The sequence below is a fragment of the Protopterus annectens genome, chromosome 10.part0 (genome assembly GCF_019279795.1).
Source record: "Protopterus annectens isolate FY-2018-M chromosome 10.part0, PAN1.0, whole genome shotgun sequence".
Taxonomy (NCBI): domain Eukaryota; kingdom Metazoa; phylum Chordata; order Ceratodontiformes; family Protopteridae; genus Protopterus; species Protopterus annectens.
Window position 1 is genome coordinate 798824904 of NC_056744.1, and position 16480 is coordinate 798841383.

The window sequence follows — 16480 nt, forward strand, 5'->3', positions numbered from 1 at the left end:
CTTTTCAATATGACTTCAATTGCTTTGACTTCTAAGCAAAATGAAGTTATAAAACTGCTCGACATCTTCCTAGTGACTACACCTTCATTTTGTATACCATCCTGGTTTATGTTGGTGGTTACTTCCAAACTCACGTCCTCCTCTAAGGTCACTGACATACTAGTAGGTCTAAGAAGTGGTTTGTAAAACCATTCTCTCCTTTTATGTGCAACTTCTTCTACTAGTTCAAGGACTAATTTGTCTGGGTAACCTCTCTTCAAAACATAAGTTTAAGGGTCTCACATTCTTCAAAAAAAAAGTCACATCATCAGTCACCATCCTTGCAGCATGGACAAGTTGTCCTTTTAGCATGGATTTTTTTCTGGTGTATAGGGCGACAACTCGTGTAATGAAGCATGGAGTTAGAATATGTAGGTTTACGGTAGATCCTAGCAACATAACGCTGCTCTTCGATGTTCTTCTTTAACTCAATATCTAAGTACGTAATGGTAGTCTCATGGAATGTGTGGGTGAACTTGAAAAACCAGTGCTGCTATTAAGATGTTGTACAAAACTCTGGGCTTCGGATTCGGTACCTTTAAACAGTATAAAGATGTCATCCAAAAACCTTGTGTACATCTTTATTCTGTCAGCCCATTCATTATCCAAAAAGATGTTCTTGTGTTCCCAGCTGGCTAGTGCCAAGTTAGCATAACTCCCCCCCATATGGTGAACCCATAGCCACGCCAATCTGTTGTTTATATATCAGATTGTCAAACATTTCAAAATTGTTAGTCAAAATAACTTCCATAATTTCCTGAAATAACCTAATTTCTCTACTATTATGCATGCCCCATGCAATAATAATCTCTCCAGTACTCCCTCAATACCTTCTTCATGGGGGATAGAGAAATATAAATCAACTACATCTACTGTCAAAAACATTACAGTCTCGTCATATTTAATTTTGTTAATGGAAGTTAAAAATGCCCATGAGTCTCTACATACTTGCTTTTCATTTACAACGTACTTCTTTAAAATAGAATCAATATATTTCACACTTGCGTATGTGACAGAGCCCCAGGAATTGACTAACACTTTCATGGGTGGATTCTGTTGGTCCTTATGCAATTTCGGCAACCCAAATAGTGTTGGCATTTTAGGGCTAGGTGTGGACAAATAATTAAATGTGTCCATGTCTATCAAACCTTCAATGAATAAATCATTCAAGAAACAATGAACCTTTTTGTAAGCCCCATTCATCTAGTTGACACTGGATTTAGCGTATATACCACTTTCCAAAACCAGTTGCATCCTTGACTTATAATCATTTGATTCCATAACAACTAGTCCACCCCCTTGTCTGGTTTTAAAAAATGGATAGGAAGACTTTTAGTCAGATTCAAAACTTCCCTTTCACTGGCATCCATATTAAGTGTCCCAACATTATTCCTGTTGTTTCTTTGCAAATGTCTAAGGTCAAACTCACACAAATGCTCAAATACACCCAACAATGGATGCATTGGTGGATCAAATGTACTAGACACTCTCAAACTGTTGTTTACATGACTATTCTCACCAAACATCAAATTCAAATTAAGTTTATGGGTGTAGAGTTTTAAATCAATTAATGTTTCAGAAAGTCTAAAGTGATTGTCCGGGACAAAAGTTAAGCCCCTACTAAAAACTTCACATAGCCTAGGATCAATGTCATAGTCAGAGAAATTGTAAATTTTGAAGTCACCTTTTCTATTATATAGAATGATAGGTTTAATAGTTGTCTGTACAACTTGATCACCTACTTCTTGACTCCTTTCACCCTCATGTTGTACTTGGGTCGGTGGTTTTGGCCGTTATTGGAAAAAGAAGGCTGATCGTATGCATTGTTTAAAGCCCCACTTAGGGTTCTGTTACCTTGATTCTGGGACGAGTTGTTGTAGTTCCCTTCCCTTTCTTCATCAACAGGGTCAACATTACTTTGTTGATTAGAGAAAGGTTCTGTTACACACACTGGTTAAAGTTAGTAGCCTGAACTCCTCTCCACTGGTTTGTTAAAGACTCACCTGGTCAGTCAGTAAAATTCCTTGACTGGGATGGGGGTGGTTTAGGATAAGCAACACCGTTCTTATAGTCATTAATGTCTCTTTTTAATTTTTTAAGTTTGATTTCAGTGTTTTTCAAAATCTGCTGCTCTGTAGAGCTAAACACCCTTTTGTACTCAAACTGGTATCTCAGGAAATCTGGGTGCACTTTGATTTCCTGGTCTTAACTTGAAATATCCCTTGCCAAACTGTCAATAGTGGAGCTATAGTGTTTAGACATTAACCCCATTAGTTCTGAACCATGCCTATCAAATAGTTTAATAAGGTCATGGAAAAATGGTGTACCTGCTTCTAACCCTGACGGGTATTGCCATGAATGAAGTCCTTTAGGCACAACACCTTCCTTCCTACATTCCTCAAAATAACATATCTCCAGTTCAAGTTTTTTAGCCTTCAATGATTTCTTGTCAAAGTCTCTTAAAAGAGACACGAGTGGTGTATTCCCTGGCTGGTCGATCCCGTACATTATTCTGCACATCGATATTCAGAGTTGGTGTCTCATTTAACCAAATACTGCCATCTGGGAGCCCAATAAGCTCCGAAGGTAAGGTATTCGAACTACCACATCCTGTACCAAGTGGTGGTGTAACACAATGGCTTCCACTGGCACCTCCTTCGCTCCTCTCACCAATTTGACTTAATCCTTTCATTCCACCATTAAATGTTGACTGATTGTCTCTGCATGAATTAGATGTTTCACACAGTGGGATACCTCCATCCTGCTCCGGTATCACATAAGGGGTTTTAGAAAAAACATCAAAACAAGCTGACAACTCGTCAAGCCTTTTATTTAAGGCTGTTAACATGAATGTCAAGTTGCTGACTTCGGACCCGTTACCAAGTGTAACAGCATTCTGCTCCAGCGATTGTTCAAGGGTGTTGGACACGTTGTCAGTAGCCATAAACAATGAAAATCATAAATGATTTTAACTCAAAATCCGTAGTCTATTTGGCTAGTTGTGTAGCCTGCCCAGCATATTATGTTGGGAAGACAGACAGAAAATTCAAAGAGAGGAGTTATGAGCACATTTATCACATTAGGAAAAAGTCACTCTTTAAAGCTTTGGCTAGGCACTGTTCTGAACATCCAACACACCACTTCCTATTTAGAGTAATTTGCCAGGTTGCAGTGAACATAAAAGGGAGTCCTTATCATTTAATTTTGGAAAGACAGGAGTTGATGTGGCAATTGTGACTGAACTCCTATAACCCTCCAGGTTTAAATGAAGTCACTTCTATTGCCTGTATTTTAAAACTAAAGAATTTAATGCGTTAAATAAGTCCTTAGTTAAGCCATGCGGCTTGTTTAATTGCTCCATTTGTTGTAAAGTAAAAGTATGTAGATTATATATTTTATAACTGTTTAAATTCTGAAACCTTGGTTCTTAGTTAAGTTTTGGCTTATTTTATTGCTTTATTTGTTGCACAGTGAAAGTATGTAGATTACATGTTTTACCTGATTTTAATTGTTTAATTCTGAAATGAATGTCTTCAACAATTATTTGAGTTGTATGTGTCGTCGAATATCTTGCTAGGAGTACCTATGCTATTTACAATAAGTGGCACACAATCTATTTATGTACACTTATGTTTACTTCGTTTTAGTATTTCCAATATGTGGTATGAGCAATTTACTGACTATTAGACTATAACTAGATAGTGTTTTTCTATACACTATATGTGCATTTACTCATTATAATTGTTAATGTATTTAAATATCTACATTTTCCATTACTTTTTTCTGTTTTTCTGTTTTAATATATGCTTTGTTGCTGACGTCATGTTCAACACTCAATTACTAACTTAACACCATTGGTAAATGATTTTTTGAAACTACCATGTGGTTTGTATTTAAGTGAGAATTTGTGGGGTTTTTTCCTAAGTTCTGAAGAAGTCTGCTCTATTGAGACGAAAAGTGCTTTACCGTTATTTGTTTGTATTACTGTTAATTCTTGTATCTACAACACATTAAACTTGTGTTTTTATATTTTTCTACGTGTTGGAGACGGTGTTTTTGGGTCAATGTTTGTGTTTAAAGTTTAAGTTTGAGATCCTTGATTTCTGAAACATTTGATACAGGGGCGTCAGAGATCTTGAAGGTGAAAGTCATGAGTTTATGATCCAACAAGGGAAGGAGATACCAGGGGAATAATGCAAGAAGCGGCTATATTTCTAAAGTTCACATCAAGAACAGTATGCCCTGTAGGAGGGGGGGGGGTTGTTAACTATCTGTTTAAGTCAAAGAACTTCTAGACATACCCTATATTTGAGGTATAAGTTCTTAGTTTTTTGAGACATAGTTAAAGTCTCCCAATATAATGTTGTTTTTTTTTTTTCCTGAAGAGTTTATCAAGTACATTTAGGGATCTTATATGATCACCAGGGACATAAGGTATCCTGTAACCGTATTTAAGTTGATAGTTTGTCCTGTTTAGGATATTCTGAAGTTCTACGAGTACAGTCTGTTGCTCGCTGGGAATCTGTCTAGAAGTGATAAGGTCATTACCAAACATGGAGGTGCCACTTCAGATGCCATCAGGCCTGAAGGTATGGCAGGAACAAAATCCAAGCATGGAAGGAGTGTTTTTGTTTTACATTTAAACCAAATCTCAGTAATTATAACAACACTGCATTCAATATGCAATAGAGTCACAAGATCAGGCAGAAGATCGAATTTTTTAAATTTTTAAAATGTCAAAATTCATATGGTCAAGACCATATGATTGACATTTTAAAATTTGAACTGTATTGATGGAGATCACAGTAACATAGGGGTCAGCGAATGTTCCCTTTTCCCCACTGAAGTGCTATCTTGAATTTGATATATATAATTATCAGGAGGTGTGGGGGATGCAGAAAAAAACATTTTTCCTTGTTTCTGTTGTTTTTGACTTTTTAAAATGTTAATTATATAGACTTAACCATATGAATTTCAAAATTTTAAAAAATTGATCTTCTGAACTAGATGCAATATAACCATTATACCTCTACACTCCACACCCAACACCACCCAAGATCACAATATTATATTAAATTAAACTTGCTTCTTTCCAGAATTCCTTCTCTTGTTATGCCATAAAGCCTACATTTTTTACAACTAAAAAAGGTACATTTACTTTAATATGTTTATTACATACAGTGACTGAAAAGACTCCCCCCTCACATTTAAAATATCCTGCACACTATAAAAAACTGCTTTACAATATAACAGGCAGTTTATATCATGAAATGTTTTTTATAAATACTAATAAGAACAAATATGGTTTTAATTATTTAATTATTTTTCTCTTTAGTGTCCTTCTTAACATTGATGACATAATGTGGAGTACATGCTTTACAATCCACTCACAAGTTTAACAAAGTCAACAAATGTACAGTCTTTTCTCAGCCACTTTTTTCTTGCAAAGCCATATTTTACAAATGTGATTGATGGTTTATAGTCTCCCATTTATTCATTAATTTCAGTACAGGTGGTCTTTTTCTTGTTCATTTCCATCTCCAACACAGAATGTTCATCATATTGATCATTCCAAAGATTCAACAGCCAGCCAGCCAGCTTTCAAAGCTTCAGGGCTCCTTTCATGCACCCAAACTGTCTGTCACTTGATCTGAGCTGACTAAAACACAAGTTTGGGTGATAAAACCCTTTAGAGCTTTCCTGCCAACAAAGAAACATCCTGGCATAAACAACGCACCAAAAAGCAAGGGGGATGGATGGGAAGGATCAGCTACTGCAGCAGTGATCATGTGAATATCTACTGTTATGGTAAGTTTACTTACACAACTGTACTATGTTCATTATAGTGGTTGCTGCTGCAGTAGCATAAGCTATATGGGTAGATTACCCTTGCTTACTATATTTGGGAGGTGAAAGGAGAAGAGTACAGGAGCTAGACAGACCTAGAGAAGGGATCAAGCAGAGGTCACAGCAATCAGTAAAATTGTTGTCCATGTTAAGAACCTCAAGTCAGCTAGGTTAGTTGGTTGAAATGGAGAAAGCATTAGCTCCTCTAACACAAAATTATGATCTCAAGAATGTGCCATCGGTTTTCTTGGAGGCCTCTTATACAAAACTCCTTTCAAAAACTTTTTGACATGAGAATGCATTGAAAGAGGAGGATTCATGGAAAGACCTGCTGGAATGACCAATTAATGAAATTTAACAGAGGAATAAAAAAGGTCATAGGATAGTAACTCACACAATTATTGTAAAACCAGAGAACAACTAGCCCTGAATGGGTGTTAGTTATGTTATTGGCACCTACTAGAAAACCTTTTCCATTTGCTAATATATGATTTTCTAGTAGCAGGCTTTCTTGCCTCCATTAGTATCTGCTGCGTGTCCTCAGTAAACAGGTGCCTAAAGGAATTAAGACTGTATCATCTAGGTAGGCAATTGAAGTTGAATGGTTTTGGGTTGTCCAGTCTGCAAGGAAGTTTGTGGTAATTGCCCCTGGTGATTTCCAAAAAAAGGGAGAACCATACTTGCCTGGGCCAGCAGGGAGTCACCACAATGATCTTGGGAGATTCCTTCTGAATCTTTAGAAGTACCTTGGATATTAGTGGAAAGGGTGGAAAAGCATGCAGGAACATTCCTGTCCAAGGAAAAGAAAAGACATCTGTCTTCCAGGTCTTCTTGCATGGAATTCTGGAGCAGAGTCTTGCCAGCTGATTGTTCAGAGAGGAGGCAAAGAGGTCTACTTGAGGAACTCCCCACAGATGTATCAAATCTTGGAAGCCGCCAGTCTAGTTTTCAGTTGTGAGGGTCTGCCTTTGTCCTGCTCAGCTTGTCTGCCACACAAGTTTGCTCTGACAGAATGAAGGTTGCCTGAAGAGTGAGATTGTGCTGTGAAACTAAGTCCCAAGCTAACATGGCTAGGTCTGCAGATGAGGTATGACCTGGTTTCCCTTTGCTTGTTGATATACAGACACTACAGACACTCTTGTATTGTCTGTAACAACTTAAAGAGCTCCCAGAAACCACAGATGATTCATAGAGTTAAGTGGTTTGATCAGGGCAAGCATCTCTTTTACATTTATGTGCTTCCATCTGTCCAAGGTGTTCCACACACCTTGCACTTTTATCCTTCCTGAAACTACTCCCCAAAGCAAAGTGTGAGGCATCTGTGGTGACTGCTTTTTAACAGGAAGGGAGAAGGGAAGACTTGGATTTAGGGATACCTGTTATCTCTACCAAGTGATTTCCCTTCTGACCAACCTCAGCTCTGGGATCTGAAAAGACAAGAGGTGTTGGTACTAGAAACAAAGAGACTTCAGATATCATTGTATCTTTTTCATGCAGATTCTTGCCAGGTGTATTATGAGAATCATAAAAGACATGAGTCACAAAATCTTGAGGTATTCTCTTGCAGTGACCAAAGTCTGAGTGGAAAATCCTAGAAATATATCTAGATATAGATTTTTTTTTTCTTTGGAAAAAAAGTTCTTTGAACTATGATGTCTAGTTGGCATCCCAGAAACACAACCATGACAGAAGGAGTCAAGAAAGACTTTTGAATATTCTCTTGGAATCTCAGCTTGTATAAGAGCACTCTCACTCAAGAGAGAGATTTCTGACTTTTGAAAATGACTCTGCAAAAACTAATCAAGTCTGCTACATATGGAAAAATGTGGATCCCCTGCATGTAGACTGCAATGAGGCTATAACTGGAGCTATACACTTTGTGAACACTCTTGGTGCAGTGGATAGTCCATAGGGAAAGGCTGAGAATTGATAATGTGATCAAGACACACTGAACCTTAAAAAATGCCCGAAGTCTGGATAAATAGGAATGATGACAAGCACCTTTTAAATCTAATGTTACAAGGAAACTTGAATGAAGAAGAAGAAGGGGTAACAGGCTGTGAAGTGGCATTAACTTGCAATTGGGCACTATTGAAACAGATTTAGGAAAGAAAGGTACAGAACTAGTCTCAAAGCATTTTCTTTTTCCATAAAAAAACTTTCTTGAATTAAACCTCTTTCCAACTGTTTCTATCACTCCCTGTGACAGCAGGTGATAAAGGACAGGTAAATAAGAAAGTCTGGTCTGGAAGATGAGGAATTACCACATGGAAAGGAGGAATTTACTCTCATTCCCATCTGTAACCTCTATGATTGATTTTCAGAACCCATTGGTCTGAAAATACCTGTTGCCAAAGAGAAAAATGGAGATTCAGACTTTCTGGAAGGGTGAGAGAGAGGAACAAAGTGATTTAAATAGTCAATCTGCTTTATTGGACTATCCTTGGTTTGGGAAGTTTAAAGAGTTATTCTTGGAACACACTTGCCATTTCTTCCTAAACATTTGTTTACAAGAATTTTGTTGACATTCTTTGTTATGTTTCTTACCAAAACTGGATGAGGAGTTAGAGAATTTCTTGGAAAACTTGGAAAAGGAGGGCTGAAAAATCTTAGAGATTCCCTGTATTAGCTTTCACTTTTCATCTCAATTTGTGATCACCTCTGCAGCAGAGGGGCCAAAAACTGAATCTATATCCAAAAAATATAAAATACAAAAAATATTAAAATATGAACCTGGCAATTAAAAATTATGAAAAATCAAAGCTGCAGAAGCATAATTTTCCCATTCTTATCAGAGTAAGTGTTTAGCAGCAGAGGAATTAAATAAAGCTATGGCTGCTTAATCAGGTTTGAGAAGAGTGCATAAAACTTTATACATCGTATTTGCCTTTTTAGGGGCAGCTCACTGACTGTCAGGAAAATTTCAGGCAGTAACACACATATCCTTCAAAGCTGATAGAAATGGAGGATTGGGTGCAGATTCTAGAAATTCCTTCTGTAACAGTTCATAGTATTTTCTGTGGGACTGAAAAACCCCAGTGTTCTCCAGTTGAAGACACTGGCAGATTTTAGAAATAGTCTCAGAGATTATTCCACAGAAACAGTCAGAAACTAAGCTCTCCTCTGAGCCTGAATTAGAAATCTGAAAAAAAAACCTTTATCAGTCCCTTCATCTTCCTATCCAGATTCAGAATCTTCGATCTCATCAGCAAAGAGGGTATCCCTCTTTATTATTCCAGAAACTTCTGTATAAGAAAGATTAATAACCTAAATTAAACCCTAAGCCAGACCCTGTAAACTACCCCTAAGGAAACTTGAGGAGTAGATACATGCTTAGTTCTCTGCTTCCTTTTGATGGGAAAATTGGGATGAACAGTGTCATTAATGGCAGAAGCAGGAAGAAGGACATACTGTGGGACTGACAAATTGTTCCATGGTCATGAAAAAATAATGCCTCTTTCCAGGGAAAACAACCTGCAAATGACAGTAAAAACTACGTTTTGAAAAGTCACATTTTTTTGCAGACAAATACAGTAAAAACACTTTATCAGACCCACAAAGTAAAATGAGCATAATTTCTCCACAGAAAAGCAATGTTTTTCAGTTACTTTAAACAATTTTTAAACTGAGTGGAAAAAAGAGCTCTCCTATTTAAAAGTATAGTACACTCTTGAGACAGTCCATTAAAATACAAATTCCTAGATTTAAAATAACTTTCCTGAAGAGAAAGTATTAATAATAAAAAAATGTATTGAATGCTAGTTTTTTCCCCAACGTGAACTTATCTTCCCAGCATAGGACAGCACAAGCCAAATGCAGATCCTTGAAAACCTCAGAGGAGTGTATTCTTCTGCAGCAGTAACGTTCTAAATGGCTTAGCACCCAAACCTGTCTTTCAGTCAGCTCAGCTTGAGCTGCCAGACAGTTTTGCACATGAAAGGTGCCCTGAAACTTTGGAACCTGGCAGCCTGTTATATCCCTAGCAGAATATAACCCATACAGCTAAGTCTACTGCAGCAGTGATCATTCAAACATTTACTGTTACGGCAAGTTTACTCACACAACTGTACTTTTTCTAATCAGTTTCTGTGCTTTTTTCCTGTCTCTCAAGCATTTTCCTTTAGAACACTAGAAAATGTTTCACTGGCAAAGTTTCTCTTTGAGCTTTATTATCAGAAGAATGAGAAGAAGAATTCCCTTCTGCTTTTTGGCTCACTTTTTGTTGGATAAACTTTTTTTTATTTCCCCCTTAGTCTGTTCTGCATCAAAAAGTGTCTTTGATCCTCCAGGAAAAATACTCTGAAGATGTTGGATGCAACAGCCTGAATCTCATACCTGCCTCTCAACATTCCCTTACTGCTGGGATAAATGTGCCTCTCTTTTTCCTGGTGTACAATGAATAACCATTTACTACAAATACTCTGCTGTCTCCAAATTGTAATACTTTCATTTTCTGGCAAAGTTTTTGTCAGGATCAAATCTTTTTGCTGGTATGACTGCATTTTTACTAATAAAGGTCTTGGCTGCTTTCTCATGGCCAGGTTTGCAGCATACACTTAATGTGTCCTTTCAGTTAACATATCTTGCTGTGGAACACCAGTCCAGTTATTTATTTGTATTTTTATAAAATTAATGCTGTTTCTTCCATTTTCTGTTACAGCTGAAAATCTCAGGTTTTCTCTGTGCACTCTGACCTACTATTTTTTGAAAACGCTCTTCTTGAGAAGCCAGTGTTTTCTTCTTTTCAACCTCTGATTTTTTTAGTTTTATCTGAATAGCCAGTTAAAGTTGTTTCTATTTTCCAGAATTTTGCTATCTGAGTTAATATATTACTTCCTTGTTTAATTTATTTTAATCAGCTCTGAGCAGATTTGATTTATTGCTTCCTCTAAACTACAGGGTGCCATCTCTTGAACCAAAGCTGAAGCCTGAAGCAAGATTCTCCAAGCCTGTGTTCTCTCTCTTCACATTTTCTGGTTGATTTTCTTTCAATTCTCCAAATTTCTTCTTTGCTGGTATCCATCAGTGTACTTATTAGCCAGTAACTGAAGTTTACCAAAGCCTACAGTTTCACTTGTCCTTTTTTTCTCAAGTTATATTTTCACACAGGGAGAGCTGAAATTAAGCTATTGATCAATATGCTGCCATCTTGGAAGTCCAAAATCAGGCAATTTATTGTTGAGACTTTTGACACTGTGAGAAGAGCCACCTTAATGTGATTCAGTTTAAGGTGATATGTGTTTGTTATGTTGGAATATCCATTAGCTGAGCTCTGCCGAAAAAAAAAATCACTATGTGGACAGCAAAGGCTTTAACCAGTATGCATAAGCATTGGAAATTAGAGTTGCAGGCCATATTTTTTGAAAATGATGGAATGTCAAGCATCTCATTCTATGCTGACATTTTGAATCCTCCTGGAATAACACCAACTATTTAACCGTTTGTTGGAGCCAATTATTTTTTTTTGTTGTAGCTAGGCATCTTTCTTGGAGAAGGAAGGATTCATTTCAGGACCAGTGACTTGCCTCCTTTGGTCATGAATGGAGAGTTCTGATATGTCTCTCTGCATATCGCTCAGGGATTTGCATCCCATGTTATTCACTTCCACATAAAATACAACCACATCAAAGTCATATTTGTCAGATGTAAGACTCTTTTTGACCCATGTGTCATCAGAAATCCTTGCACCTAAAAGACAACTCGCCATAATCCTACCATTGTCCAGCCTAGTGAATAAGGAATCTGTGTGCCTAACTATATAGACACCTATCACTAAGACATTTTTATTAGTACAGTAGTTTGTAGTAATAGATTTGAAGTGATATGACACTTGGTAAATCTTTCTTGTAGGTGCGTATCAAGGAAATGAGGTGGTGGATTGTATATGAGACATGGTCTTCCTAGATCTAGGAGGATTTGGTGAATTTTTTTAATAGACTCTGCATAAAACATTTTAATGGGTCTTTGATAGATTGTTGTGGAAGTGTGTATATGTTATTGAGTGGTAGTTTTATTCTCACAATATAATGTTTTTTTTCTTTGTTACTACGTGTTTGTAAGTGGGATGCCTCTGGGTTAGTTAAATATTTTCACCTGTAAGCATTATGCATTGTATACACTGCCAGAAAATACCAAGGGCTAAGAAGCTGGCAACTGAAGGAAAACATGCAGGTTGACCTGCCAATTTTACTCAGCAATTTGTGGAATTTAATTGAGAGGTACACAGAATAAAATATATGTAACTATATAAACCAGTTGATGGATGGATTATCTAAATGAGTTATCTTATGGAGGGATACACTGAGTAACACAGAATAACTATATGAACTAAATTAGATGATTTTATGAGGGAAATGCACTCTACACTATTAGTAAGTAGTGGAGATTATTGGCAAAGATGGCAGCTGTGAACTTATGAGTAGTGTAAGGCAGCTGCTGGCTGGCTGAAGGACTATACAGTAATCTAAGAACACACTGTGGCTCATTGCCCAGTTCCTGTCAGCTGTAGGCCCTTTTAAGTTCCAGTAATAATAGCTGACTATAAAAATTCTGGGAGTAGGTGGTGATGTGGTTATAGAAGTAGGTCAATACACCAGCATCTGTATAGCGGACATTCTAGTGGTGTGGCACTAAGCACAATGCACTGCACCATGCTAAAACACCTGATTTATAACAACAGAAAAGAGCAAACAAAACTTTAAAAGAGCACACTAAGTAAAAGCAACATACTAGATTTTTGCCTCTATAGCAAGCACAAGCCTATAACTAGTCTGTTTTTCCCTTCTGCCACCAGACGGGAAAAACAGTAATTTAAATTCAAAGCAAAGTCACTAAAATTAGCTAGAAATTGTGCAGGCTAATAATTTAGTATACTCAATATTAAGCAAGTCAATCAAAAATCATTTAGCCCAAGTGGTTGTGGTTTCGGTAGTGGAGTAAGATCAAGTTTATATTGGTCTCAGTCTGGAACATTTATCTCAGCCTATAGTATCTCATAACAAATGAGGGGCTACATGTGTTAAAACACTTAATTTATTTAAAAAAAACAGCAAGAAAAATCAGATATATGGCTTTTATTTATTTTTTAATTTATCAGTATTTCTTCAAATAAGCAAAACTCTGCTGACATTCTTGGACTTTAGCTATTTCAATCTCTATTTCCTTCTTTGACCTGATTTCATTTAAAGTATCATCTTTGTCAACAATATCAAGATTAGCACTTTGTTTCATTATCCCAACATCTTAAAAAAAGAATTTCCCTTGTACTGCAGTGATGGAAAAAAGTACAGGGAGGTGAAAAGACTGAGTTGGTGAAAGTTCAAGTACCTGAGGTATGAAGGTAGAGTTAGTATGTAGTATTACCCTATCCTTATCGAAGATGAGAAATGGTTCTTTGTGGGGGCGTGACCCAAATGCCAGACTGCTAGCAGCAGAAAACCTTAGCTCTGCTTAGAATTTATTATTTTGACAGGGAATTTAATTAATTTTTGGAAAAAAAACTATAATTATATTGAATGATATATAAACATAGGCTTGTTATTATTTTCTAAAAATTAATACTTAAACAGAAGAATCTTTTGAATATTAATGCCAAGAGGTTTTCTACAGAAGATCCTAACATGAGCTACTCAAAGAACCTATACCAGGAGAGTGCAGTAAAGAAGGAATTACAACTTATAATAGCAAACATCCAAGAACTGTTGTTAAAGATGGAATGGGAAGGGGGCATCTGAAGCAAAATTAGCACTGAATTTGTTTGCTAAGATAAGCAATGCATTGGGTCTGAATTAGGTACATTTTTGAATAAGTTCAGAACAAAGTTTACAACGATTTGCACTTCAGTCATAGCTCTGATGCTAACCTAACTAAGCACAGTTTTTTCATAATTTTGTATGTCTTCGCTATATAATTTTAAGATTTTTTTCTTTTAATGTGAAGTATATTTATGTTAGAGACCACAAGGTTTGTTTCCCTGGATTTCCACCATATTTTGCTCTTGGTTGGGATTGCCACCATGGCGAGAAAGAGTATATATATATATATATATATATATATATATATATATATATATATATATTTATCTAAGTGGCATAGAACTCCTTCATGAAGCTACCTTTCTGTGTCAACAAAGTGTTTACTATCATGAGTGCATTGTGAAACCTTTTGTCGTTGAACTGGCTGAGGTTAGCATGTCTGGTGATCCTTTGAATAATCCAACAACTTAATCCAAACTTAAACTTTAAAGAAAACATTGACTCAAACACCAAGTCTCCAACACGTGAGAAAAATATAAAACACAAATTTCTAGAATGTGTTGTAGATAAAAGAATTAACGGTAATACGAAAACAAATAACGGTAGTAAAAGCTACTGTCTCAATATAGCAGTCTTCTTCAGACCTTAGAAAATCCACAAATACTCACTTCCTAAATACAAAACCACATGGCAGTTTCAAAAAATCATTTACCAATGGTGTTAAGTTAGTAATTGAGTGTTACACAAATCATCATGTATTAAAACAGAAAAACAGAAAAAGTAATGGAAAAGTGTAGATATTTGAAATGTTACATTAACAATTATAATGAGTAGGATGCAACATATAGTGTATAGAAACACACTATCTAGTTATAGTCTAATAGTCAGTAAATTACTCATACCCACATATATTGGAAATATTAAAATGAAATAAACATTTATAAGTGTATTATACATAGACTGTGTGCCACCTCTATTTCTCAGGGGAAATAGGGGCGATAGTGGGTACTTCCTTAGCAAGGCGATATTCGGACGACACAAGGAGAACTCCAAATAATTGTTGAAGACGCTCATTTGAGAACTACAGTTTCAGATTAAACAATTATAATCAGGTAAAACATGTAATCTATATACTTTCACTGTGCAACAAATAAAGTAACAAAATAAGCCACAAGCTTAACTAAGAACCGTCAAGGTTTCAGAATTTAAACAGTTATAAAACATATAATCTAAGTATACTTTTACTCTTTACAACAAATGGAGCAATTCAACAACTCCGCATGACTTTAAACTAAGGACCTCTATTTAATGCATTAAGTTCTTTAGTTTTAAAATACAGGCAATAGAAGTGACTTCATTTAAACTCTAGGGGGTTATAGGAGTTCAGTCACAATTGCCACATCAACTCCTGTCTTTCCAAAATTAAATTGGTAAGGACCCCTTTATGTTCACTGCAACCTGCAAATTACTCTAAATAAGAATTGGTGTGTTGGATGTTCAGAACAGTGCTCTAGCCAAAGCATTAAAGGGTTACTTTTTTCCTTATGTGATAAATGTACTTACAAATCCTTCCTCTTTGAATTTTTCTGTCCATCTTCCCAACATAATATGCTGGGCAAGCTATACACAACTGCCATTTAATAGACTATGGATTTTGAGTTGTAATTAAATCTTACCCTTAGTCTTTACTCTTAAAGGAACCTACTAAATTCCCCTGTCCCTGTTGCAATAGATTCACAATAATTGCAACTCCTTCACATTTTAAATGTACCTCACCGGATCTACTACTGTGAGATCTGGCAGGTTCCGCTTTCTAAAATCTGTTTCCAAATTCCTGTTCTTTCTGTGTAAATGAAGGATAGTGAATTACCTAGTTTTTCCAACACATCTGGTTCCAGTTCATAAAGATGTTCCAGCTCTTTCAATATTGACTTCAATTGTTTTTGACTTCTAAGCAAAATGAAGTTATAAACTGCTCGACATCTTCCCTAGTGACTACACCTTTCATTTTATACCATCCTGGTTTATGCTGGTGGTTACTTCCCAAACTCACGCCTCCTCTAAGGTCACTCGACATACTAGTAGGTCTCGCCATGGTTTTGTAAAACCATTCTCTCCTTTTATGTGCAACTTCTTCTACTAGTTCAAGGACTAATTTGTCTGGGTAACCTCTCTTCAAAACATAAGTTTAAGGGTCTCACATTCTTCAAAAGAAAAGTCACATCATCAGTCACCATCCTTGCAGCATGGACAAGTTGTCCTTTTAGCATGGATTTTTTTCTGGTGTATAGGGCGACAACTCGTGTAATGAAGCATGGAGTTAGAATATGTAGGTTTACGGTAGATCCTAGCAACATAACGCTGCTCTTCGATGTTCTTCTTTAACTCAATATCTAAGTACGTAATGGTAGTCTCATGGAATGTGTGGGTGAACTTGAAAAACCAGTGCTGCTATTAAGATGTTGTACAAAACTCTGGGCTTCGGATTCGGTACCTTTAAACAGTATAAAGATGTCATCCAAAACCTTGTGTACATCTTTATTCTGTCAGCCCATTCATTATCCAAAAAGATGTTCTTGTGTTCCCAGCTGGCTGGTGCCAAGTTAGCATAACTCCCCCATATGGTGAACATAGCCACTTCAATCTGTTGTTTATATATCAGATTGTCAAACATTTCAAATTGTTAGTCAAAATAACATAATTCCTGAAATAACCTAATTTCTCTACTATTATGCCCCATGCAGTAATAATCTCTCCAGTACTCCCTCAATACCTTCTTCATGGGGATAGAGAAATATAAATCAACTACATCTACTGTCAAAAACATTACAGTCTCGGCT